The sequence below is a fragment of the Aotus nancymaae genome, unplaced genomic scaffold, assembly GCF_030222135.1.
Source record: "Aotus nancymaae isolate 86718 unplaced genomic scaffold, 86718_ANA_hifiasm-v0.15.2.pri h1tg000002l, whole genome shotgun sequence".
NCBI lineage: Eukaryota > Metazoa > Chordata > Mammalia > Primates > Aotidae > Aotus > Aotus nancymaae.
In genome coordinates this window covers 22,387,978-22,413,202 of record NW_026988413.1, presented here as the reverse complement: position 1 = coordinate 22,413,202, position 25,225 = coordinate 22,387,978, and the positions used below count along the sequence as shown (strand labels likewise).

The 25,225-nt window shown below is 41.9% G+C and overlaps 1 protein-coding gene across 1 annotated transcript in view; it reads left to right on the top strand.

Moving 5' to 3' along the window:
* Positions 1 to 659: 659 nt before the first annotated feature.
* The window catches only part of CALD1 (caldesmon 1), a 232,356-nt gene continuing 207,790 nt past the window's right edge, over positions 660 to 25,225 (top strand). The window contains exon 1 of the mRNA XM_064373254.1: positions 660 to 758. The gene's annotated coding sequence lies outside the window, so the exon portion shown is untranslated. The remainder of the gene's footprint in view (positions 759 to 25,225) is intronic.

Sequence of the window (25,225 nt, the reverse complement as noted above, 5' to 3'; positions counted from 1 at the left end):
AGGTTTTTCTCTCTTTGCTCTTGAAAGGGCAGCTTAAATGCCTCTTCCTCCAGGAAGCCTTTCCTGGACTCGCACAGAACTTTACCTGCATGTCTTTCTGGCACGTATTTAATTGTGCCTGGTATTGTAGTAATTTATGTTCACATTTCTCTAATCACATTTATCTAGTCTCTTCTACTGATTTATAAGCTCCACAAAGGCAAGATTTAGGCTAGATTCCACTTTGTACCTCCATATGGATTTTAGCCTAGTACCTTGCACATTATAGGCACACAATAAGTGTGTGTTTAATTAATAAAATAAATCCATCCAAAGCCAGATCTACTGCATAGCAGTAACCTATAACCTAAGTGTTCTTACCAGAGAAGATAAAATTAGAACTCCATTTAAAAAATTAATGAAATGAATACCTCCCTTGTTTTCTCCATCGTAATTCAGTATCAGGCACCTTAAATTTGGTCAGAATTGGTTAAGTAGTTTAGAGTTGTAATGGTTTAAGCAAACATTTTTCTTTTTCTTCCTTTTTCTTTCTTTGGAACGGATGAAATTGTGCTAGACAAAAAGGAAAAATATCTGGGTGGGAGAAATTGGGTGGGGCCAGTTAAGCCTGCATTCCGCTACTGGATTTAGTTGAAAATATCAAGCTGTTTTCAAGAATTCTGGATTAAACTCCCTCCCTCGCACTGTATTCAGGGATGCCTTCCTTGAAGAATTGAAAGCAGAAAGACTTGGGAGCTGAGAGTTAAGCTGAACAAAAGGTAACTATTTTAAATCAAAACATCTGCTAGAGAGGTGAATTTAACTTAAATTCCAAGGGGCAATTGCCATTCAGCTCTTACCTTGTGGACCTATCTTCTCTGGTAAGTTTTCCCTGGCTTTTAACATTGATAAAAGTTGGGGAGGAAGTGTCGTTTTGCTATACGTTAGAAATAGCAACGTAAAATATACTTCATCTTCTTTTAATGTCCCAGAAGTTATGCCTTTCATCTCCCAATTATTCTTTATACTACATGGTGTGATGTGGCCTTAATAGATAAGCAATTATATTGTTCTTTTTGCTCAGCATCCAAGAATTTTGGAAGATTTGGGGAACCTTTTTGTTGCGGTGATAGTGGTATTTATTTCTCAATTTGTGATGTATTGTGTTATCTACCGTGGTTGTGTGGGTTGACGAAGCAACTGGTATTAGTTCATGATGACTGAAGAGAACCTCTGGGGAAGGTGGTAGGAAGAGCTTAGCTGGAATCTCCAGAAATGGTGCCTGCAGGGCTCAAGGCTTGAACTCTGTCATATGAATGCTCTCCCATTCTGCGTTCTGAATGTTTGTGTCTCTCCCAAAATTCGTATGTTGAAATCCTAACTCCAAGATGGTAATATTAGAAGATGATGTCTTTGGGAGGTGATTAGATCCTAAGGACCGATTCCCTCATGAATGGGAATGGACTGATGAGAGACCCTTTGTCCCCTTCTCCCCGTGAGGACACAGCAAGAAGGCACTGGCTATAATCCAGAAAGCAGACCTGCACCAGACCCCAAATCTGCCTTGATCTTGGCTTGCCAGCCTCCAGAGCTGTAAGAAATACATTTTTGTTGGCTATAAGTCACCTGGTTTATGGTACTTTGTTCTGGTGGTCCAAATGGTCTAAGACAAAAAATTAGTACCAAGAAGTGGGGGTGCTGCTGTATTAAATATGTAAAATGTGGAAACAGCTTTGGAACTGGATAATGAGTAGAGGCTGAAAGAGTTTTGAGGTGCATGCTAGAAAAAGCCTACATTGTGGTGAACTAACCATTAAGGGCAATATTGCTGAGGGCCCAGGAAGAAAAAAAGAGAGCTGTAGAGAAAATCTCAGTCTTTTTAGAGAACACCTAAGTGGTCGTGAACAGAAAATGTTAGTAGAAATATGGATGGTAAAGGCTATTTTGATGAGACCATTCAGATGGAAAAGAGGAATATGTTATTGAAAATGGAAGAGAAGGCATTTCTGTTTTTAAAGTGGCAAAGAATCTGGCTGCTTTGTGTTCTTGTCCTAGTGTTTGGTGGAAGGTAGAACTCGTGAGTGATGAAATTAAGTATTTAGCTGAAACTATTCCTAAGCAAAGTGTTGAAGATGTACCGTGGTTTCTCTTGCTGCTCATAGTAAAACATAAGAAGAGAGAAATGATTTTAAGATGGAATTGTTAATTAAAAGGAACGCAGAGCTTAACATTTTCGAAGATTCTCAGTCTATTCACATTGAAAAAAATATAAGAAAACTTGTTTGGGAGCTAACAAGGGTGCGGCCAAATGATTATTTGATAAGAAGGTTAGTACAGATTGTTATCTCACTGGAAGCCAGGTATTATTCATCAAGGTAACTGGGAGATTTGTCATCTCAGTCCTGGAATCAAACATAGAAGAAGTGACTTAAGGATGCAGAGCAAGGAATAGTCTTTGAGAAAGAAGGCAGAAAAGTGAGGTAAAGTGCAGATTTGGAATGACCCAGCCTCAGCCGACGTTTCATACGTAAGGTCAAGATGCACCGGGAGCCAGGAACCCAGGTGCTCATTCTAACAATGTGAAAGAATTCTGTTTCACTAACCCTAGAGGGAGTTTTTCAAAGTTCCAGAAAACAGCAGTGAGACTGAGTGATGCCAAAGAAGAGTGGACTATATATTTCTGTAATTTAATTTAAATGAAACCCAGGACCTATTGTTGAGACAATAGAAGAAGGACTCAGGAAGCATTCTGGAGATTATTGGGGCTGCTCTTCCCATCATAGGTCCTGGAGTGCAGAACAATATCAAAGGAAGGCCATCACTGCCCAGAGCAGCCTCATATCAGGGACCCCACTCCCTGCACTCCACCACTGCCCCTTGGCTGCCCCAGGGCCAGCTCAGGTAGCTCCAGTGCAGCATGCTTGGTACCCAGCAAAGCCATGGGGGCATGGCTGCCTCCACCTGGAATTCAGAGAATGCTCTGGAAAGCTGTAGGCCCAGGTGGACAAACGCCACAAAGGTGGGGCCACCATAGAGAGCCCTCACTAAGGCAATACCCAGGGGAACCATGGGAGTGGGGCCATCCCTGAGACCACAGACCAGTAGAGGCCCTAGCATGTGATTCTCATCTAAGAGAACTGCAGGCTCCCAACTCCAATCAGAGACAGCTGTGGCATAGGCTATACCCAGCAGATCTATGGTGGCAGGGCTGCCCAAGGCCATGGAGGCAGGCAAAGCTGCAGAGGCGGGACCTCTGCCTCAGCATCTAGAGGGTGGAACACTGAGCCAAAAAGATTATGCTTGAGCATTAAGATTTTGGACTTACTCAGAACTTTCCACTTCTTTCTTCACTATTTCTCCATCTTGGAATGGGAATATCTAACCTATGCCTGTCCCATCATTTTATTTTGGAAGCACTTAATGTGTTTAATTTCAGAGGTTCACAGCTCAGGATGAATAGTACCTGGGGTCTCACCCATATCTAATTTATATGACATTTAGATGAGACTCTGGAATTCAGACTTCTAAATTGATGCTAGACTAAGTTAAAACTTCAGAGCTCTTGAGATGAAATGAATATATTTTGCATGCAAGAAGGACATGAGGCCAGGCACACTGGCTCATGCCTGTGATCCCAGAACTTGGGAAGCTGGCTGAGGTGGGTAGATCACCTGAGGTCAGGAGTTCAAGACCAGCCTGGCCAACATGTTGAAAACATTGCATTCCAGCTTGGCAACAAGAGTAAAACTCTGTCTCAAAAAACAACAGCAACAACAACAATAGGAAGGTCATGAATTTGGGTAGAGGCAGGGGTGAAATGCTATGGTCTGAACGTTTGTTTCTCCCCTAAAATTCATGTTGAAATCCTAGCCCTCCAGGTGACGGTATTATGAGGTACTGCCTTTGGGAGGTGATTAGGTCTTCAGGGCAGTCCTCATGAATGGGATTAATGTCCTCATCAAAAAGACTAGAGAGAGACCCCACTCCTTTCACCACGTGGGGCACAGCAAGAAGGCACCATCTATAGGCAGAAAGCAGACCCTCCCAGACCCTGAATCTGCCCTGAGCTTGGACTCCCCGACCTCGGGAACTGTGAGAAATAAATTGTCATTATTTAGAAGCCACCCAGTTTATGGCACTTGGTTATGGCAGCTTGAATGAAATAATACACCACAGTTTGGACTTTTTGGAAAGAGGAATCTAGTGAGAAATAATATTTCAATAGTCTAATGAGGCCCAATAAATGAAAAGTGAAGAGGGACTTCTTTGTCTTCACAAATACAAAGGAATACCTCTCAGCCCTGGAACCAAAGATAGAAGAAGTGACTCAAGGATCCAGAGCAAGGATTGGGTCTTTAAGAAGCAAGGCCAGGGGCTGGGCGTGGTGGCTCGTGCCTGTAATTGCAGCACTTTGAGAGGCCAAGGCAGGCGGATCACCTGAGGTCAGGAGTTTAAGACCAGCATGGCCAACATGGTGAAACCCTGTCTCTACTAAAAATACAAAATTATCTGGGCATGGTGGTGCATGCCTGTACTCCCAGCTACATGGGTGGGAGGCTGAGGCCGGAGAATCGCTTGAACCCGGGAGGCAGAGGTTGCAGTGAGCGAAGAGTGCGCCATTGCACTCCAGCCTGGGCAAAAAGAGCAAAACTCCGTCTAAGAAAAAAAAAGAAGTAAGGCCGGAAGAGTGAGGTAAGGTGTGGAATAATCCAGCCTCAGAGGATGCTTGATGTGTAAGGTCAAGATGCACCTGGAGCCAGGGACCCAGGTGCTCATTCTAACATCATGAAGGAATTCTGTTTCGCCAACCTCGGGGAGTTTTTCAAGGTTCCAGAAAAAAGCAGTAAGGTTCAGTGATGCCAAGGAAGGGTGGACTATATTTCTGTAATTTAATTTAAAGAATTGACATAAGTTTCTCAGGGATACAGAAAAGAGGTTCTTACTCTTACAGAAAGAGCTGGCTCTCGAATCTCTTTAGGGAATGCAGTTCTCAGTAAAGAGAAGCCTTCTATAAGGGAAACTTAGAAACTTCAGGGAGGGCTCCCAGAGAGCTGCTGGGCTGGTGTTGGTGTCTCTGAACTTGAAAGAGTGGCCTCATGACACCGAGATTTCCAAGGCACGGACCAGCTGTCTTGGTGGACAAGTTGGAAAGTTGATATGGCAGGTGTTAAACAAACAACAGTAATAACAACAACGAAAACTAGATTCAGTTGCTGCTTCAGGAAGGCACTGCCATTGCTGGGGTGACCGGAAGAACTGTCTGCCAACAGGAGCAAGGAACCCTTTCCCTTCCTCCATGCAGGCTTGTGGCCTCTCCCTCCCCCACCCCCTCCCTCTCCCTTCGCCTCTCCCTCTCCCTCTCTCTCTCTTGTGCCCCCTACTGGCAGAGCCTAACAGGGTGTCAGCTGACCAAGCAGAAGGTTGCCGTGCACAGTCCTAGCCTCAGTTAAATACAGGATTGTGGGTCTGGAGTTGCGAAGTCACAACTTTATAAGTGGCATGCTCTCCTGGGAAGACCTATGTTTCTTTCCTAGTAGAACCATGTATTACTGATTGCAGCTAGAATTGTAGTTGAGCCCTTTCCAGGCAACTTCTCTTGAGAGAACCATACCTATCTTCTGCAGACTTTTAAAAATCCTGCCATCTCAAAAGCTGAGGCACATGTTTGACTATGTTTATCCTTTCCATTCCTAGCTATTAACAGAAAAAAAAATCCACTTTCACTTTCTTCTGAAAGACAAGTCAAGAGCGTGTCCACTAAACTCTCTAGCAAATATCCAATAGTTGAAGTTTCTCATCACCACCATATAAAATACATATTCAATGACCAATTCTATACCTTACTTCTATACTGGTTTTTTAAAATCTGTCAGAAATGCATGATTAATTTCCTCCTTCTGATGGCCTATACCAAAGTTACAGAGCAAGTCACTTACATTTTTCTCTGACTCACTTCTCCCCAGTGTTTCTGTCTTTAGGTTACTCAGGTGAATATCTTATAGACATACCATACCATTCAGTCTTCCCTTATTATGGCCTATCATTTGGGAATATGGCATCTTTCTCCATCACTGGATTTGAATCTGAAGTCCCTTCCCACAACGTCTCAAAAAATCACATTATGGTGTAACCTCAAGCTTGCTTCAATTACAATGCACACTGATTGAGATACACAGATAGTAAACGCTCAATCAATGACAGCTATTATTAGTATAATGGTTTTGAGGCTATTAGTATCATTTCTGTCTCCTCTCTGCCTCCCAATATTTTGGGGGCACAAATCCCCAGGCATTTCCCATACGTTTATTCACGTTCTCATCTTAAATTTGTTGTCTTCCGTAGGAACCACGTTCATAGGTTTATCAAGGTGATTGTCCTTTCTTCCTTAAAAGTTTTTCAGTTGGGTCACCCAGACTCGGGTCAAATATCCTTCCCTCACCAGAATACATCATTCATCCCTAGATCCATAGCTTTGTCTTATAAATCTCACTTCTCTTTACCATCTTTTTTTTTTTGCGACGGAGTCTCACTCTGCTGTCCAGGCTGGAGTGCAGTGGTGCAGTCTTGGCTCACTGCAACCTCTGCCTCCTGAGTTCAAGTGATTCACTTGCCTCAGTCTCCCAAATAGCTGGGACTACAGGCACATGCCACCACGTCCGGCTAATTTTTAGTAGAGACGGAGTTTCACTGTGTTAGCCAGGATGGTCTTGATCTCCTGACCCTGTGATCTGCTCGCCTTGGCCTCCCAAACGCTGGGATCACAGGCATGAGCCACCGCGCCCAGCCCTTTACCATCTTTTTAGTTGTACATTTAACCCACAGATCTTTCTTTCTCTTCAAAGTCTTTATTTTTGGTAGAGAAAATTATTATATAAGTTTATCATCCAGGGCTAGGCGTGGTGGCTCACGACTGTAGCTCCAGCACTTCAGGAGGCCAAGGCAGTGAATTGCTTGAGCTCAGGAGTTCAAGACAAGCCTGGGCAACATGGCGAAACCCGGTCTCTACCAAAAATACAAAAAATTAGGCGGGCATGGTGGTGTGCACGTGTGGTCCCAGCTACTCAGGAGGCTGAGGTGGAATGATCGCTTGAGCACAGGAGGTGGAGGTTGCAGTCAGTGAGCCAAGATCACACCACTGCACTCCGCCCAGGTGACAGAGTGATACGCCCATCTCAAAAAAAAAAAAAGTTTATCATCTACACTCTTGAGTCCTTTGATTCCTCACCCAAGCCATAGTTTCTTTTCAGATAACGTTATTCATGTAGTATTTTAGCTCAAGATATACTGGGAGGAGATTTCCAGGAGCAAGTTAATAAGGATCTTCAAGTGGCAAAAGAATCAGGAAGATCAGACCTGAGAGCTTAATGGAATAGCTTTCAAGAGCACGATGAATCATCTTGGATGTGCGACTTGGACAGAATGCTTAGTTCATATAGGCTAAATAGAGAGTATTCAGCCTGTCATAAAAGGAAGCTTTCTGCCTGATGCCAAAGAAGCCTGCTAGTCAAAATAACCAGTCAAATAATTTCCAAATTAATTATTTTTCATTTTGTGTTTGCATTTATATATCCAGTCTAAGAGTCTCAAAGGAATTAGTTATGAATTTAGTACACAAAAGTTTAGCTTCTTCTCATGACTACCCTAAACCATCCAAATTATAAAAGTGAAACTATATATTGTGTAGAAGATAATACCTTCATAAATCTCTTTCCAAGTGCCAGAAAATAGGCATCATGAGTGGGGAATTTCATATGTGTCCATGCATGTACAGAGTTCAGGCTCTAGGAGATAAATGTGTCAAGAATATATAACCACAGCCGAGTAATTATGCAACTTCTATTTCTGCCAATAAATTTTGAACCTGATATATGTCAGATCAGACTATAAATCCAGTCTTTGCACCCATTATCAAAAACACACTTTTCAGGCCAGGCGCAGTGCTCATGCCTGTAATTGCAGCGCTTTGGGAGGCCAAGGTGGGCAGATCACTGGAGGTGAGGAGTTCAAGACCAGCCTGGCCAACATGGTGAAACCCCATCTCTACTAAAAAATACAAAAATTAGCTGAGCATGGTGACAAGTGCCTGTAATCCCAGCTACTCTAGAGGCTGAGGCAGGAGAAGCACTTGAACTCGGGAGGCAGAGGTTGCAGTGAGCCAAGATCACATCACTGTACTCCAGCCTGGGCAACAGAACAAGACTCGGTATCAAAAAAACAAACCAAAAAAAACCACACTTTTCAGTGTTAAATGTATTATTTTCAGACAGAAGATAATTAATGGACTCCTATATTGGGTCCATGCTGCAAAGTCTGCTGGGCCTTGGGATGGAGTGGGAGCCTGTCTAGAGAAAAAAGACAAGACTCAGCTCTGAAAAGAGAACTGAAATGAAGGATCCAGAAATTGTGATGACTTGATAAACCTTGGGCCTAACTTCTCATGTAAGCAAATAATGAGAGCAGGCATCTTAATTTTTATGGAAAAAAAAATGGTATATCATCTCATTTACTAAAAAAGTGAGATGAAATTGTTCTGAGGGAATGGATTCCCAGGATTCTCCATCCTATGTATGCCTCACCTATGCCAGGTGCCACCAATCACCAACTCTAAGTTTGTAAGGCCGGGGCAATTCATCTCAGTCCTGGAGAATTACTGGGGGAGTTTTGAAAAATACTGACATCCGGCTCCACCCAAGAAATGTTAGTTTAATTGGACTGGGATGCAGCCTAGGCATTGCTAGTTTTCTTAAAGCGCACCAGGTAAGAAGCATTGGTCCAGGCCAGCTGCCCTGAGTGTGGCTCCTGCCTTGCAGGGACTATGACAAAGTATTTCTGCAGAGATGCAAACAGGATAACAGTAGGGCCTCTTCCCCATTCTTGCTGCCCTTTCTCCTCATGTTCTTTATTCTCCTGCTTGTAGCACTGGTCCTTGACTATGGATTGTCTTGTATCTATTGTTTAAAATTTAATGCTTCTGATTCCCAAATGCCTGCCGGTCCCTCCCTGGCCTGCTCTGACTCCAGATATTTGTATTTTCTTCTGAGTATTCGCCCACTCTGTTGCAAACTCTGGCTTTCCAAGCTCCCCTAGCTGCATTGACCTGAAGCAGGCATCTGACTCAGCCCTCTCAGTTGGATTCTGACTTCTGGTCCCTTCTCTCCGGCAGGAGGCTGGGGACATCTCCACAGGCAGCCCCTGACCATATTTGTTCAACACGTAACTTCTGTGCGATGAGATGAAGTCCCAGCCTATCCATCTAGATAACAATCTTTTTGTCATAGGATGAGACCAGCCTGGGTTTGAATCCTGGGTGAGGAATTCACAACAGAGAGAGAGAGAAAGCCTAGGTGACTAGGAGGTAGGCTTCTGAGCTAGGGCCTGAGATATGGAAAGGAGAGACTTTATAAAGGGAAGGGAGAAGAGAAATGAATGATGAGTAGGACCATCTTCTTTAGTTAAACCTAAGGGTGTATTATAAATATCAGCATTGGCCACTGTTGCTTGTAAATTGCTGCTGTCATTTAAAAAATTCTGTATCATGTCTTCTTCATGACTTTTTAATATCACCCTTATCTCAAGGTACAAGCAGAAAAGAAAATGTCTATAAAATAATACATATGCTCTCATTTTCAACCATTCAAACATTGAAAGTAAACCTAAAACCCACTGCTGGTATCCATGTATAATCCCTGTAGGCTCCCAGAGGTACCTCTTTTTTTGCGTAGTCCTTCCAACTGTTTCACATACAAAAAGATGCATGTATGTTATTGCTTCATGTGTGTTTTATATAACTGGAATAATACTACATATGTCATTATGAAACTTTTTTCACTCAACAGTCTATAATGGACATTTCACCACTTATAGACCTCATTCTACTCAACTGCTAAATGCTAACTATGGACAATTAAGCTGTTTCCAATGTATACAATTACAATCATATAAATACAATGTATAGCTTATATGTGTGTGTGAAGGTTTCTTTATAGAAGATTAGGAAAAGTAAAATTGTTAAACAATAGTGTATATGAATTTTTATTTTAAATAGGTATTGTCAATTTACATCTCACCCTAGAAATGCGAGAGAATACCATTTTACCATACTCTACTCAACACTATTACATATTTTACTTTATTATTATTATTATTTTTAGATGGAGTCTCACTCTGTCACCCAGGCTGGAGTGCAGTGGCCCAATTGGAGCTCATTGCAACCTCTGCCTCCCAGGTTCAAGCGATTCTCCTGTCTCAGACTTCTGAGTAGCTGGGATTACAGGCACCCACCACCACTCCTGCCTAATTTTTGTATTTTTAGTAGAGACAGTGTTTCACCATGTTGGCCAAGCTGGTCTCGAACTTCTGACCTCAAGTGATCTGCCTGCCTCAGCCTTCGAAAGTGCTAGGATTACAGGCATGAGCCACCATGCCTGGTCACATATTTAAAATGTAGCTTATTTGGAATGGTATTTCTTTGTTTGGATTTAAGTATTTTACATTACTGATGTAGTGAAAATATGTTTCATTATTGTTTCAATTTGCTTTTCATTGATTACAAGTAAGATTGAACATCTTTGTGTATGCCTACTATTATTTAGTTTTACTCTTCTATGAATTCACTTTCCATATTCTTTGCCCATTTTTCTATTGGGTGGCTTAACTATCCTACTTCTTATTGATATAGGAGTGATTTATAGATTATGGATTTCCTTCAGGGCTCAAGTCACATTGTAGTCTACTTGAATAGCTCCCCCTGGTGGTGTGCAGTACACAGCCTGCACAGATGTAAGTGACACTCAGCTTTTGTTTGTGATGAATATGTAATTATGTTATCCTAATTCTGTCTCTTGGGTCTTTAAATTTCACTTGTGTTATTTTTCACAGTGTAGAAGTTGTTCTTATAGTCACATTTATTGGTGTTTTCCTTTGTGTTGTTTGCCTTCTGAGTCTTGTTCAAAATAATCTTTTCTACCCAAAGTAAAACATTTTCCATATTTCCTCTGATATTTTTATAGTTTTACTTTGTATGCTTATATATTTAATCTATCTGGAAATGACTGGTGGATGATGTGAGGTAGGGATTAAACATTATATTTGTCCAAATGGATAACCAATAATACCATCAAATTATTGAAGAGACATCCAAAAGACATCCCTTATCTAAAATGCTACCTCTATCATATGCCATTTTTTCCTATATTCATAGGTCCATTTTGAGGCGCTGCATTCTGTTCTTACTATTAAAATTGTATTTGGAGAAATTATTCATTTAGCTACACTAGTCATGGGTTGTCACAATCTATTAGTAAGTGAGAGGTTGGGTTTTAATCAAAATCTACTCTATATTGAGATTAGTTCATAGTATATAAATTGATGTTATAATAAACTATGTATTATAAATTATATGGAGTTCTCACTTCTGACAGGAGGCTCAATCAATCTAAATCCTTTTGTCATCTTTATAAAGCTCCGACATTGAAGACCTCTCTCTAGATACTGTTACAAATATATAATTAGACCTGGTGGATTCTGCATGATTCTTAGACACAGATCTTGGTGTCCAGTGAAGCAGCCAACTTGTTTTTATTTCTTCCTGAATATTATTATGACTTGAAACTCATAACTTGATTCATAATGTATTAATAAAATTAATTCATGTACCTTTTAAGTGAACTGATAATGTAGAACAAGAATCCAAAATATAAATTTGAGCTTTTTCATGGGCCTGTGAGAACCTTAAATGCAATCTGATAGCAAAGTCTGACAAATAGTAGTCAGTGAATAAATATAGGCAGAATGAATGAAAGCAGTACTATTTTTAACTTGAAAATCACCACTTACGCTCTTTTTTCTAGGCATTTACTGATTTGCTTCATTCAGAGAGGCCATTTTGCTCTTGCTGTTTTAAGACATAAGGTATTAGAACTTGGCATGAATCACTTTCTTTGCCAGAAAACTTTGAGTCAATTTAATTTTTTCTTTGGGCTTAAAAAAAAAAAAAAAACCTAAGACATTTAGTTGTTTAGTTATTGGCTATCAAATAAACCCCTGAAGCATAAATATTATTTTCCATATCGGCTTTCCATATGGTGCAACTGAATGAAAACTGCACTTACTTTACTCTCCCTTCTCTCTGGAGAGCACCGCCTACGTAGAAGAGAATGAGAATGACGACCCCTGGAGTTGTGCAGGGCACAGTACTGTTCTCCTTCCACCTCCCACTTCCATTCTCTATGCTTCTCTATTCAAAAAGATCCTCCTGGCTCTGCCTATAGATAGATCCTGCTCTCTATCATGTGTCTTGGCTGTTGATGCCTATGATTTGCATCTTTGTGTTCCTTGAAGACCTCATTCCACAGACTCCAAAGGTTACTCATATAATTAGCCTGGAGACTTCCAGAAGTTTCCAGGCCTAAGTTCTTACCAGGGTTTGTCTTACAAAAGTTCGAATGGTCTCCTGTATGACTATTTTAAAAATATGGAGACTGGGCACGATGACTCACGCCTGTAATCCCAGCACTTTGGGAGGCCGAGGCGGGTGTATCACAAGGTCAGGAGTTCAAGACCAGCCTGACCAAGATGGTGAAACCCCGTCTCTACTAAAAATATAAAAATTAGCCAGATGTGGTGGCAGGTGCCTGTAATCCGAGCTATTCGGGAGGCTGAGGCAGAGAATTACTTGAACCCAGGAGGTGGAGGTTGCAGTGAACCGAGATCACACCACTGCACTCCAGCCTGGGCAACAGAGCTAGACTCCATCTCAAAACATAAAAATGAAGTCGAGCAAAACTGTTTCAGAATTGCTATACAAGAGGATCTTGCTCACTCACAAAGGTACTGTTGATTCTGCACAAGCATCTATTTGATGACAATGCAAAGCTTGTGCCTTGAGTCAAACTTGTAACCAGCTGAGCACAGACTCTGTTTAGTATAGCAAACATAGTGTACGTGGGCCCACCCAGAAACTTTCTACAAGTGCATTCCACATGCTGAGTGTTTGGGTGACGCTGGCTTATTTAGACCGTTGTGTGGAACGCTATGCTTCTTTCCTAAAGCCTGTGTGAGTTGATGCAAAGTCAAAACTCCAGGACTCATAGATTGTTAGAACTGAAAACACTTGAGGGACTTCCTTGTTGAACCATCTCATTTTAGAACTGGGATGACTGCCTGCTGACTTTAGTATATTTCGTATATAAATATATAGGGACACACATTTATAACATACATCGTGAACCATATTAATCATATTAATAGAAAATGAATGAAAATTAATTCACATACATTTAAACTTTAAGTGAACTGGTCATTCGGGATAAGAGTCCAAAGATATTTATAAGCATGTGAAGTTAGCTCTCCTTTCTTTTAAATATCTTCAGTTCCCATTGGGGCGTGTGTGTGTGTGTGTGTGTGTGTGTGTGTTTCCAAGAACACAGCAGTGGAGAAGTTACTAATTACCACCCATTAGACAGATGGGAATGGTTAAAATGTGGAACAGTTTCCAGCTCCCTGTGGAACTCTGGCTGGCTGTTTCTTTACTCCAAAGTCTGTTTTACTTGGTGAAACAGTTTTTTTTTTTTTTTTAAGTAACATTTACTTATTATTCCTCAAAGGGATACTGGGAAGGAGACTCCCTTATTGCTATTCTCATAGTAACATGTGAGACAACTGCATGTACACAGGGCTTGACAGTCTCTTCCTGGGAACATGCACTGAGAATAGCCCAGAGGATCCAGGCAGCCAGCTGTCACTCAGCTTGGCACCCACATCCGTCCCTTCCTTCCCAGCCCTAGGCCCCTTCACACTGATAAAAATGACGGCACGTGACAATTCCCTAAATCAAGGTCGTTTAAAAATTCCTATAGGCCCACTGATTAGTCATTCATTCCCCTGTGGCTATTTCTAAAGGTAAAAATAGCACCTTGGAGAGGCTATGGATCTTTCTAGTTAGTGTACTGTGACCCCACATAGGCTTCATCCTCAACGTCCATGACTGTAACATTTATAAAGAGCTACTCAGAGCAAATTAAACCTACAAGCAATGCCCTCTAGCAACCTACAGTCTAGAATATACTAGAGCCTCAATAAATATCTGTGGAATGATTTGGTCTCTTAGTATATTCCACAGATATTTATTGAGGTTCTCTTCTGGGCACTGCAGAGTTCATGAGAAAAAAATAGATCTGCCTCTGTCTTCAAAAATCTCAAACTGCAAGGTAGAGACCGAAAAGTCACAGGTTATGGCAACAGAGGAGAATGAGCACAATTATATTGGAAGTTCACTGTGTGGCGGCCAGGAGGGCTTTTAACTCAGACTTGGGTAGTCATAAAGGTTACCTAGAAAAAGGCCAGAAGGGAGCTAGCTGGACACAGATATGGAGGAACACTGTTCAAGGCAGAGAGAAAAGAATGTGTGAAAACCTGAGGGCAAGAGGGAGCAAGGCACATTCAGGACAATGAAAAACAGTTTTCATCTGGTTGGAGCGTAGAGTGGAGAGGGAGTGTGCGCATGTGTGTGCGGAGGTGGAGACAGATTCTGGAGGGATAACCAAGATGGCCCTGGTTAGAGGGCTAGGAGCTAAATTATTAAGAGCTGGCCTTTTAAGTTCTTTATAGATGACTAGCCTTCATCCACGAACCATTCATCCATTAATTCACCTACCACATGCCAAGAACTAGTGCTGGGGATAAAGCAACAAATAAAACAGACAAAGAATGAGCCCTCAAGGAGCTTCCATTCTTATGAAAAGTGGAGGAAAGTCAATGAACAAGTCATCAGATTGAATATATAGTATGTCAAGTGGCAATAAATGCCAAGAAGGAAAATAACCATGGTGGGCAGTAAGCAGTGTGGCAGGACGGTTCTCATTTCACATAGGGTCAATGAAGCCTTGCTGACGTGGTGGCTTTCAGCAGAGATCTAAGGAAGTGCAGGAGGAAGTTATGAAGATACGTGCTGCGGAAGCAGAGTCTGGGCAGAGGAAAGAGCATGGAGGGCCAGAGCACCATGTGCCGGGACATGGTGTTGCAGGGACAACCGGAGGCCGCTCTGGCTAGAGCAAAGGGCGAGAGCACAGGAGCAGTAGGAGGTGAAGTCTGAGAGATAGAAGGGCAAGATTACAGAGGGACTTGTAGAGTTGTATCCTGAGTGTGGTAGGAATCCAAATGTGAGTTTTTGATAGGGAGGTAGCATAACCCTGCTTACATAGTTCTAGCTGCAGAAGAATGGATTGAGGGTGGGGTTTGGGGATGGAGTGGCAGAGTAGGCAGGGAGACCTGTTTATTGCATAAAATCAGATAAGCAATGATGATGACCTAAGCAAAGTAATAGCATTGGAATATGTGACAAATTAGAGGCAGAAGAAAGAAAAAAATTGAAGGATGCTAAGAGGACCCGGTCCCTTGATTCCGAAATATTTTTCATTACAACTTACACATTGACTGAAATTTTTCCTATTACAGTATCTCTTTTGAGTTTGAAGAATTGAAAGATCCCATGGGGTAAATTGTGTTTTTGTTTTTGTTTTGAATAACATAGAATTTAGAGAGAAAAATAAGAGGATGATATATAAAACAACACATTTACATAAATTAAAGATGTATGCACACGAAGCAATACTTATAACTTTGGAAGAAGACATGCAATACAGAAAATGCACAGGGAACAGAATAGGATGGTTGCCTGCAGTGGGGAGAAGTAAGATAAGAGGATGTTATAAAAATAATAAAACAAAACGAAACAAAAGAACAGAGTTCCAGAATGCAAATGGTTTTTTTTCTTTCTTTCTTTCTCTTTAACTTTTATTTTAAGTTTAGAGGTATATGTTCAGAATTATTATGTAGGTAAACTGCACATAGGTAACAAGTATAGTACCCTGTCTTTTCAGACAGATCAAAACAGTAATCATTGTTGAGTACTAGCAACTCAGTACTCCTCTCTTAGAAGAGGCCTGGAAGAGAACAGGTCTCAGGACAGTCAGGCTTTAACAGTGAATGGTGAAAAGGAGGAATGCTACACAAATGATGCCAAGAAAGGTGAGTATCATATGATCAGTCAGAGATAGGTCTTTAGGACATAAGAAGTGAGAAACAGAATTCTGAAAACACGTTTTACCTCCTCCACTGTTTCACCTAAAATTGGCTCTGCATGAAGTTTTATTTTTACTTCTCCCTGCCCTCAACCCTGTGTTCCAACCCATTTTTCCAAATGATATCCTATTTTCACATTTAAGAAAAAACTTTAGTGTTTTCCTGTCTGTGCTCAGTGGAATTTCACCAATTTCTTTGGAATGACAAGTATCAGAAAAAGTTCTGCGGCTGCTGAAATCACTGCTCTATAATCTATTGAGGTTCAAGATCTCGTAGAAAGAAAATTTGCAGTCGATTAATTTAAAGTTAAAAAAAAACTGTCAGTCAGGAGGTTACTTGGGTTTTATCTCAGTTTCATGCTGATAACGTAGCTAAGTACTTCTTAGTTTACAAAGCATGTTAACATTTCTTAATCTCTTTGATCTTCATATCAACTCTTGTGAGGCAGCTACTTTACAAATGAGAAAACTAAAACTCAGAGAGATTAAATGATTTACTCAAGTTTCTTAACTTGTAATCTGCACTCTTTCTGTGTTAGAACTCTTCCTGTGTCCCGAGGTCAGGTTCTAAACCCGTCTTTGCTTCCTGTAAGTGAACGTTGTAACATTTGCCAATTAACTTTATGGGGATATAGAAAGGAAAAGTGATGATAGTATGAGTAGCACACCCCGTTGGATGAAAAGTACTAATAGATATTAACCATTATTTGTATTTATTGTTTTTGAAATATTTGCAATCATGTCTTTGCAGCTTATAAACCATCTTAAAAGCACAGTATTTAGCAGGAATGGACCTGGGAACCCCCAGATTGGCTCCCTACCATTAGGCACCCTTCTCTGCGAGTTTCCCAAGAGAAGAAATAGTACAGAGGCCAATACTGGACAAAGGAGCACTTTTCCTATTGGCTGGAGCCTTGACCCCAAATGCAGGGTATCTTCCAACTGAGCTTAGTTGGACTACAATTGAATCTTCAGTTGAATCTTGGATCTTTTCACTCCATTGTGGAAGAAAGTCTGGTTCAAAGCCCACCAGCCAGCAAAATGAAGACAAAGTGGAAAATAGAAATGGCCAGTTGCTCTCCTAGGTGAGTGTAGTCCCAGCTCTCCTTGCCACTCCAGCCTGGTAAAGGGAGCATCTGGCTCTAAATAGATATATTCTAAGGCTCTAGGCTCTAGTGCCTACATAATGTAGAATGGTCTCTTTGAATTCGGGCAGTCTTGAGCATGGGTTTTCTTCATGGGAGGGAAGGAGTATTAGAGAGCTGGATTGGGAGAGTTGCTAAAAGCTCTCCTAGCTAAGGGTTCTGTATTAGTTCGTACTCACATCACTATAAAGAAATACCTGAGACTGGGTGATTTATAAAGAAAAGAGGCTTAATTGGCTCATGGTTCCACAGGATGTACAGGAAGCACGATGCTGACATCTGCTTGGCTTCTGGGGAGGCATCAGGAAACTTACAATCCTGGTGGAAGGCAAAGGGGAAGCAGGCCCATCTTACATGGCTGGAACAGGAGGGAGACAGAGAGCAGGGAAGATGCCACACAGTGTTAAACAAATAGATCTCGTAAGCACTCACTCGGTATCAGGAGAACAGCACCAAGGGGGATACCCACCCCCATGATCCAATCACCTCCCAGCAGACCCCACCTCCAACGCGTTGGGGATTACAACTGGACATGAGATTTGGGCGGGAACACAGATCCAAGTCATACAGGGTTCTGAAAGTAGGAAGAATCCCCAAATTTGGAAATGAGATCAGGAAGTTAAAATTCTCTAGAATTCATTCATCTCATAACATTTTGTGTGATATTACACCAGAGGCTGGGATACAGAAATGAGTACTTGCTCAATTATATCTAGATCTATATCTAGAATCATATCTCTATCTATACCTCTATCTACCTATTATCTATCTAATCTGTCTGTCTCTCAGTCTGTCTGTCTGTCTAGAGTCACGCATTGTAGTCTACTTAAAAACTTCCCAGAAATTAACTATTCAACAGAGTGATTTCAAGATTTAGAGACAGTCTTTCTAAGGAGATAGATTCATATAAAACACCAGGAAATATTCAACTAAACATGCTACATGAACATAAGATCCATAACTTGAACGAAGGCAGTATAAATGGCAGGCAAGAGAAGGCTAGTGTTTTAGAGCTTGAGCAAGAACACTACATGAGTATTCCTCTGGTATTATTTTAGGGAGAAGAAGTTCTTCCAGCAATGGGGCTTAGTTTCTCAGACAGAAATATCCCTAAAGAGGGGCAATTTATCAGCCACCATAGGTTGCTGGAGCCATCTCTCCAGATTGGCCAGACTCTTGGGCTCTTGGTCAGAACTTCCCCTAACATCTCTTTCTCTGTGTCCTGAGAGGGGCTGTCCACCAGACAGAAGACTTGGTACAAATGGTCACCTGAGTTTTCCCTCTCAGAATAGATTTCCCACTTTAACGTAGCTAACTGGCACTCTAGTTTCTAAATCAGCCTTTAGCCATACTTAAGTGTTTGCTATTATTATGGCTACTACTTCTCTGCCTTCCAGAAGATACATGTAACAAAGTGTCCCCAAAGTCCATACATGAGTAGTTCTGTGCGTGGTATGCCTGGCATTCCTGGGCATGTGGGAGGACTGTATCATTGGCTTCTCTTTCCAGACATCTGCACCTCTTAATTAGGGTAGCATCAAACAACCAGACTCCAGGGCTCCTGGCCTAGACCCAAATACACCACCATTCCCCAGGCACCGACTTGCATTCTCAGATTTGGTTCTGGGTTTGTGTACAAATTGAATATAAATAATTTTTGTCGTGGTATCTTTATATTTTGTTTGCATTGAAATTATGGCTCAGAAAGGCAGTAGATAGAGAAAAAAGAGAGAAATATAGGCAGGAATGACATATGGCTGATGATTTTATGGTATAGACTCGGTTTTTAAAAATTCTGTTTGCGGCCGGGCACAGTGGCTCACACCTGTAATCCCAGCACTTTGGGAGGTCAAGGTGGGTGGATCACCTGAGGTCAGGAGTTCGAGAGCAGCCTGGCCAACATGGTGAAACTTTGTCTCTACTAAAAACACAAAAAATTAGCCAGGCATGATGGCGGACACCTGTAATCCCAGCTACTCGGGAGGCTGAGGCAGGAGAATCACTTGAACCCGGGAAGTGGAGGTTGCAGTGAGCAGAGATCGGGCCACTGCACTACAACCTTAGGCAACAAGAGTGAAACTCCTTCTCAAAAAAAAAAAAAATTCTGTTTGCCTTGTTCACCACAATGGCACTAGGACCTAGTAGAGTAACACATAACAGGCACCCAAGAAATATTTGTCAATTATTCATTGATTAATTCGTTATTAATTAGCATCACTCAACCATTAATTAATTAGTTGTTAATTAATCTAGTTAGGAAAACATGGTGGATATACTCAAATACAATCAAATCAAATAATTCAAGTCAGTAAATGATAAAGAGAAAATGAGAGTCTGACCTCACTTCTTGGATTACAAGTTGTCCGAGAAAGGGCATGAGCTGAGTGCTGGGATTTTAGAGGTGGCTTTCATGTGGGTGTGGAGCCACAGTGGGCAAATGTGAAGCGGGAGAAGCATCAAGACTGAAGTCACTGAGACAGGAGGTGCACTCCATGATGTGGGGCTGGTGCTGAGCAGATCAGAGAGAGAGAGAGAAGACCTTTGTGCAGGGAATCGTAGGAAAGGCAAGCAGAAGGATAATTACAGATTCCCCTAAAATGCTCAGCCAAGCCTTGATTTTATTCTATTGGTAGTAAGATAATATTGAAGGTGTTTGAGCAAGTACATTAATTCACCATGAAAACCAAGTTCAGGCCAGATACGGTGGCTCACGCCTGTAATCTTGGCACTTTGGGAGGCTGAGTTGGGTGGATCATGAGGGCAGGAGTTCGAGACAAGCCTGGCCAATATGGTGAAACCCCGTCTCTACTAAAAATACAAAAATTAGCCAGGTGTGGTGTCATGTACCTGTAATCCCAGTTACTCTGGAGGCTGAGGCAGGATAATTGCTTAAACCCGGGGTGGCAGAGGTTGCAGTGAGCTGAGATTGTGCCACTGCACTTCAACCTGGACGACAGAGCAGGAGTTGGTCTCGGGGGAAAAAAAATAGTTCAAGGTACAAATATGCATATTATTTGTTATCACAAGAGCTAATTGTTAAAAACATGAGAACAAATGAGATTTTTCAAAACCCTGGTAAGATAGGAATGACCTCTTCCTCCTTGGTTGCCTGACATAACCCTCACTGCACAGAATTTTTATCGGAGACCTGCCCCCACTCTACTGCACTTATGTGATTCCAGGTACATCTGCCAGCAAAAGGCAAACCTCTGTTATGAGAAGGGCAGGCACAGTGTTATATATAGTATCAATGTGTTCCCAGGTGATATTGTTTGAATATTTGTCCCCACCCAAATCTCATGTTCAATTATAATCTACAGTATTGGAGGTGGGGCCTGGTAGGAGGTGATTGGATTAGGGGGATGGATTTCTCATGAATGATTTAGCACCATCTTCTTGATGCCGTTCTCGAGATAGTGAGTTCTCACAATATCTGGCTGCTTAAAAATATATGGCGCCTGTCTCTCCCTTTCTGTCTTGCTCTCGCTAGCTTCTGATTTTGCCATGTGAAACACCTCCTCCTGCTTCATCTTCCACCATGATTGAAAGCTTTCTGAGGCTTCACCAGAAGCTGGACAGGTGCCAATACGATGCTTCCTATAAGGCTTGCAGAACCATGAGCCCCTTAAACCTCTTTTATTTCTTTTTCTTTTTTCTTTTTTTCTTTTCTTTTTCTTTCTTTCTTTTTTTTTTTTTTGAGAGGGAGTCTTGCTCTGTTGCCTAGGCTGGAGTGCAGTGGCTTGATCTTGGCTCACTGCAACCTCCGCCTCCTGGGTTCAACGGATTCTCCTGCCTCAGCCTCCCATGTAGCTGGCCACCATGTCCCGCTAATTTTTGTAGTTTTAGTAGAGATGCAGTTTCACCATGTTGGCCAGGCTGGTCTCCAAATCCCGACCTCAGGTGATCTGCCTGCCTCAGCCTCCCAAAGTGCTGGGACTACAGGTGTGAGCCACCATGTCTGGCCTTCTCTTTTCTTTATAAATTACCCAGTCTCAGGTATTTATAGCAAGGCAAGAATGGCCTAACACATCAGGACTGAGAATAGTTTTAGTACAGATAAGCTACTTCATAAATGTTTATTCCATGTAAGTAAATGAGCGGTTAGTTCACAAAGCAACTTCATATGCATTTTATTTCATTTAATTCTTACTTCTGCCCTGTGAAGCAGGTATTACTGGTTTCTAAGAGAGAGAGATCAGGCCTGGACCCGGGAGGATGCCCATATTTAGGGAAAAGAAAGCCCAAGTAGAAAACGCCAAGAGGCCAGAGAGGTAGGGCGATAGGCTAGACGCTCGTGTCAGGAGCCACCAAAGACAAAGTGAGAACGAAGAGGAGTTAGAGAGCATGGAGGGCAGACGAGGAGGGAGGAAGGGAGGCTGAAGACAGGATGGCCGTGGACCAAGAGGTGAGGTTGTGGACGAAGAATAGGGAGGGGCTGCATCATAAACTAATCATTTGGAGAAATTTGACACCAAAAGGAAAGAGAAGAGTGGAGCTAAAAGAAACAAGAGTTGGTCACAAGTATTTTCACCCCAACCCTTGGACACGTTTATAGACAGACAGGAGGGACCAACAGGGAGACAAGAGAGCAGGAAGCAGCTTGAGGTGAGATGAAGCCGAAAGGCCCAGTGAGGGTTCAGAAAGGGGCAAGGCCGTGAAGCTGCGAAGATATTTCAGTTCTCTCTCGTGCATACACTCTCTCTCTCTCTCTCTCTCTCTCTCTCTCTCTCTCTGTGTGTCTGTGTGTGTGTGTATGTGTGTGATAAATCCATCAAACCTCCCGCAGAGCCTGATCCGTGGTTAGATGCGTCCATATCACATAGTTAGTTTGCTTGGTCCAAACAGCCATCTCTCCCGTTATCACCAGACTCAGCAATCTCTTTAAAAATATTTTCCCTCTTTTTTTCCAATCTTAAAAATAGTCTATCCCCCAAGAGAAATCTCTACCTTCTTGCCTCTCAGATGACAGTCAGCTAGGCCAAAGCTACAGAACCTCACCCAAAATAGATCAAATATTTTAAATGTTTTCTTATTTGCGCCCCTCACAAGTATGCCTGCAATGCAAAGCCAATTATAAGACTGGCTTTTTTATTATTATTTTTTTTTCTGAAATGAGTGAAGGGTGTGTTTTCTGGTTAGGAGGGGAGGCCAGGCCTCACTAAACAGTCTTGTTTGGATTTCGGACAGGCTTCCTTGAGCATGAACGGGAAGACGAAATGCACACGGCTGTGTAAGTGCATGCAGACGCGCAGAGCCAAACGGTCTCTCTCAGGACTTGCCATCCTGGAGTCCATCTTCAGTGCCTGTCAGAGCTTCCCCATTAGAACAGCAGTTTTCTAGAGGTACACACTGTGTCTTTGATTCAAAGTGACAGTGACAAGATTATAACAAGGATGAGATTTTATAACAGGGACAGAACCTAACACTAAGCCTTGCAGGTAACAGATGCTCGGATGTTGAGGGAATAAATGAATCAATGAACAAATGAATAGCTGAGAAAAATCTAGTCACAGCTTCGTATGACTCAGATACCCATTGGAGACTGGAAGAAATTTCTGGAAACTTTTTGCTTTCTCTAAGATTAGAGCAAATCCAACAGCAATGAATATGGGTGGACTGGGAAGGGTAGAACATAGAGACATCCAGTCATCCACTGTAGCTCAAGAAATAAGGAGACAGAGACTCCTACAGGGGGGCTGAGGGGATGGCCAGTCCCGTTCCATGGAAGTGAGAAACAGTACCATATTTATCACAGGAGCTCCTTCATCCATACTGGGTCTTCTCTGGATCATGCCCTCTTTCATTTTGTCAGGTCCTCAGCCTTATCCTAGACCACCAGTGCCCTTCTTCTTCCACCTGGTGCTTTAGGAGACTGGCCCTATCAAAGTGGGTCAGTGCATGCTCTCACTTTATCTGCACCCTACTTATAAAGCAGGTGGCACCAAGGCGCTGAGCAGGCACTAAGCAGGCTGTGGCTTAAGCTGTTACTCCTTCAAGAGTGACTATTGATGTCATGGTGTACAAATGTGTGACTAAGCTGAGGACCTCACAGTCAGGGCAGGTCCATTCTCCTGCTAATTGGGCTGGCCCCATGTGAGCTGTTCTGTTGACCTACGGACAAAGAAGCACAGTGGCCTTTCCTGATGTCTCAGGAACATCTAAGAAGTAATCTAGAGGACCAGATTACTAGTGCTATGGGGGGAGAATGTCTCATTTATACTGCAATTAAAAAAAAAAAAAAAAAACAAAGCTGGGCACAGTGGCTCACACCTGTAATCCCAGCACTTTGGGAGGCTGAGGAAAGCGGATCACCTGAGGTCAGGAGTTCAAAACCAGCCTGGCCAACATGGTGAAACCCCGTCTCTACTAAAAATATAAAAATTAGCCGGGTGCAGTGGTGTGCACCTGTAATCTCAGCTACTCAGGAGGTTGAGGCACGAGAATTGCTTGAACCCAGGAGTCAGAGGTTGCAGTGAGCTGAGATCGCGCCACTGCACTCCAGCCTGGGCGACAGAGCGAGACTCCATCTTAAAAAAAAAAAAAAAGCCAAAGTATAATACCACAAACAACTGTGTACGTGCTCTGCAGCATTAACAGATATAATTTTTTTCGTAATTACTTAAGATCCTTTTTTATACATTGCTGATACATTTTAAATTTCTTAATTTCAAGACCAGAATCATTCCCCTCTCTCCCTCATGGCCAACAACTATCTTACATTTGATGCGGTTCCAGCCCATTCTAATATGCATCCTTAAATGACTCATACAAATGAAATTATTCCAATTACAGCTTGCTTCTTTTTCTCACTCAATATGCTTTGGAGTTTCAGGTACCTCCAGCTCACTCATTTAAGCTATTATATATAGTACTCCATTCTATACCATATGCAATATGGTATTAGCTATTATATATTTTTATAAGTACACATATGTTTATATAATTAGGTATTTAGCTATTATGTTACATATAATACTCCATCCTATACAGTAGTTTACGTAGCGTCTCCCTTGTGGATTGCTATTGGGGCATTTTTAACTTTGTTTTCACTACTGCAGACAATGCTTTAATGAACTAATGAACATCCTTTGACATGTCTCTTGGCTTAAGAGTGTGAGAGCATCCCAAGAGGATATACCTAGAAATGGGATTAGAGAATATAGATGCACATACCGAATGTCACTAGATATTGTCAAATCACTCAGTAAAGTGAATGAACCAATCTACTTTCTTATCCAAAATGTATAAGAATTTGTTTCTGTACATCATCAGTATTATTTAGTTTTGCATAATCAAACTTTTTTCTTCTTTACCAATCTGGTTGTCGTTGTTTTAACTTGTGTTTTTTCTGATAACTAATGAAGTTGAACCTCACTTCAAGGTTTTTGACCCTTGCAGGTGAATTGTTTATCCTATGCCTATTTTTTATTGGGTTTCTCTTAACACACACACACTCTCTCTGTATCAGTTGATTTGTAGGCATTCCTTGATAGTCTAGATTTTTTTTTTTTTTGAGATGGAGTCTTGCTCTGTTGCCCAGGCTGGAGTGTGGAGTGCAGTGGTATGATCTCGGCTCACTGCAACTTCTGCCTCCTGGGTTCAAGTAATTCTCCTACCTCAGCCTCACAAGTAGCTGGGATTACAGGCACACACCACCACGCCTGGCTAATTTTTATATTTTTAGTAGAGACAGGTTTTGTCATGTTGGCCAGGCTGGTCTTGAACTCCTGACCTCAGGTGATCAGCCCACCTTGGCCTCCCACAGCACTGGGCTTGTATATAATTAAGGATCTCTTTGGGAGGCCAAGCTGGGTGGATCACGAGGTCAGGAGATCGAGACCATCCTGGCTAACATGGTGAAACCTCGTCTCTAAAATAAAACAAAATAAAATAAAATAAACTTTAAAAAAAAAAAAGGATCTCAACATGAAATCATACTGAATTGTATGGCCACCACACCTGGCCAATAGTCTAGCTAATTTTTTGTTTTAAACATTGAAAATTTTCTCATGGCTTGTCTTT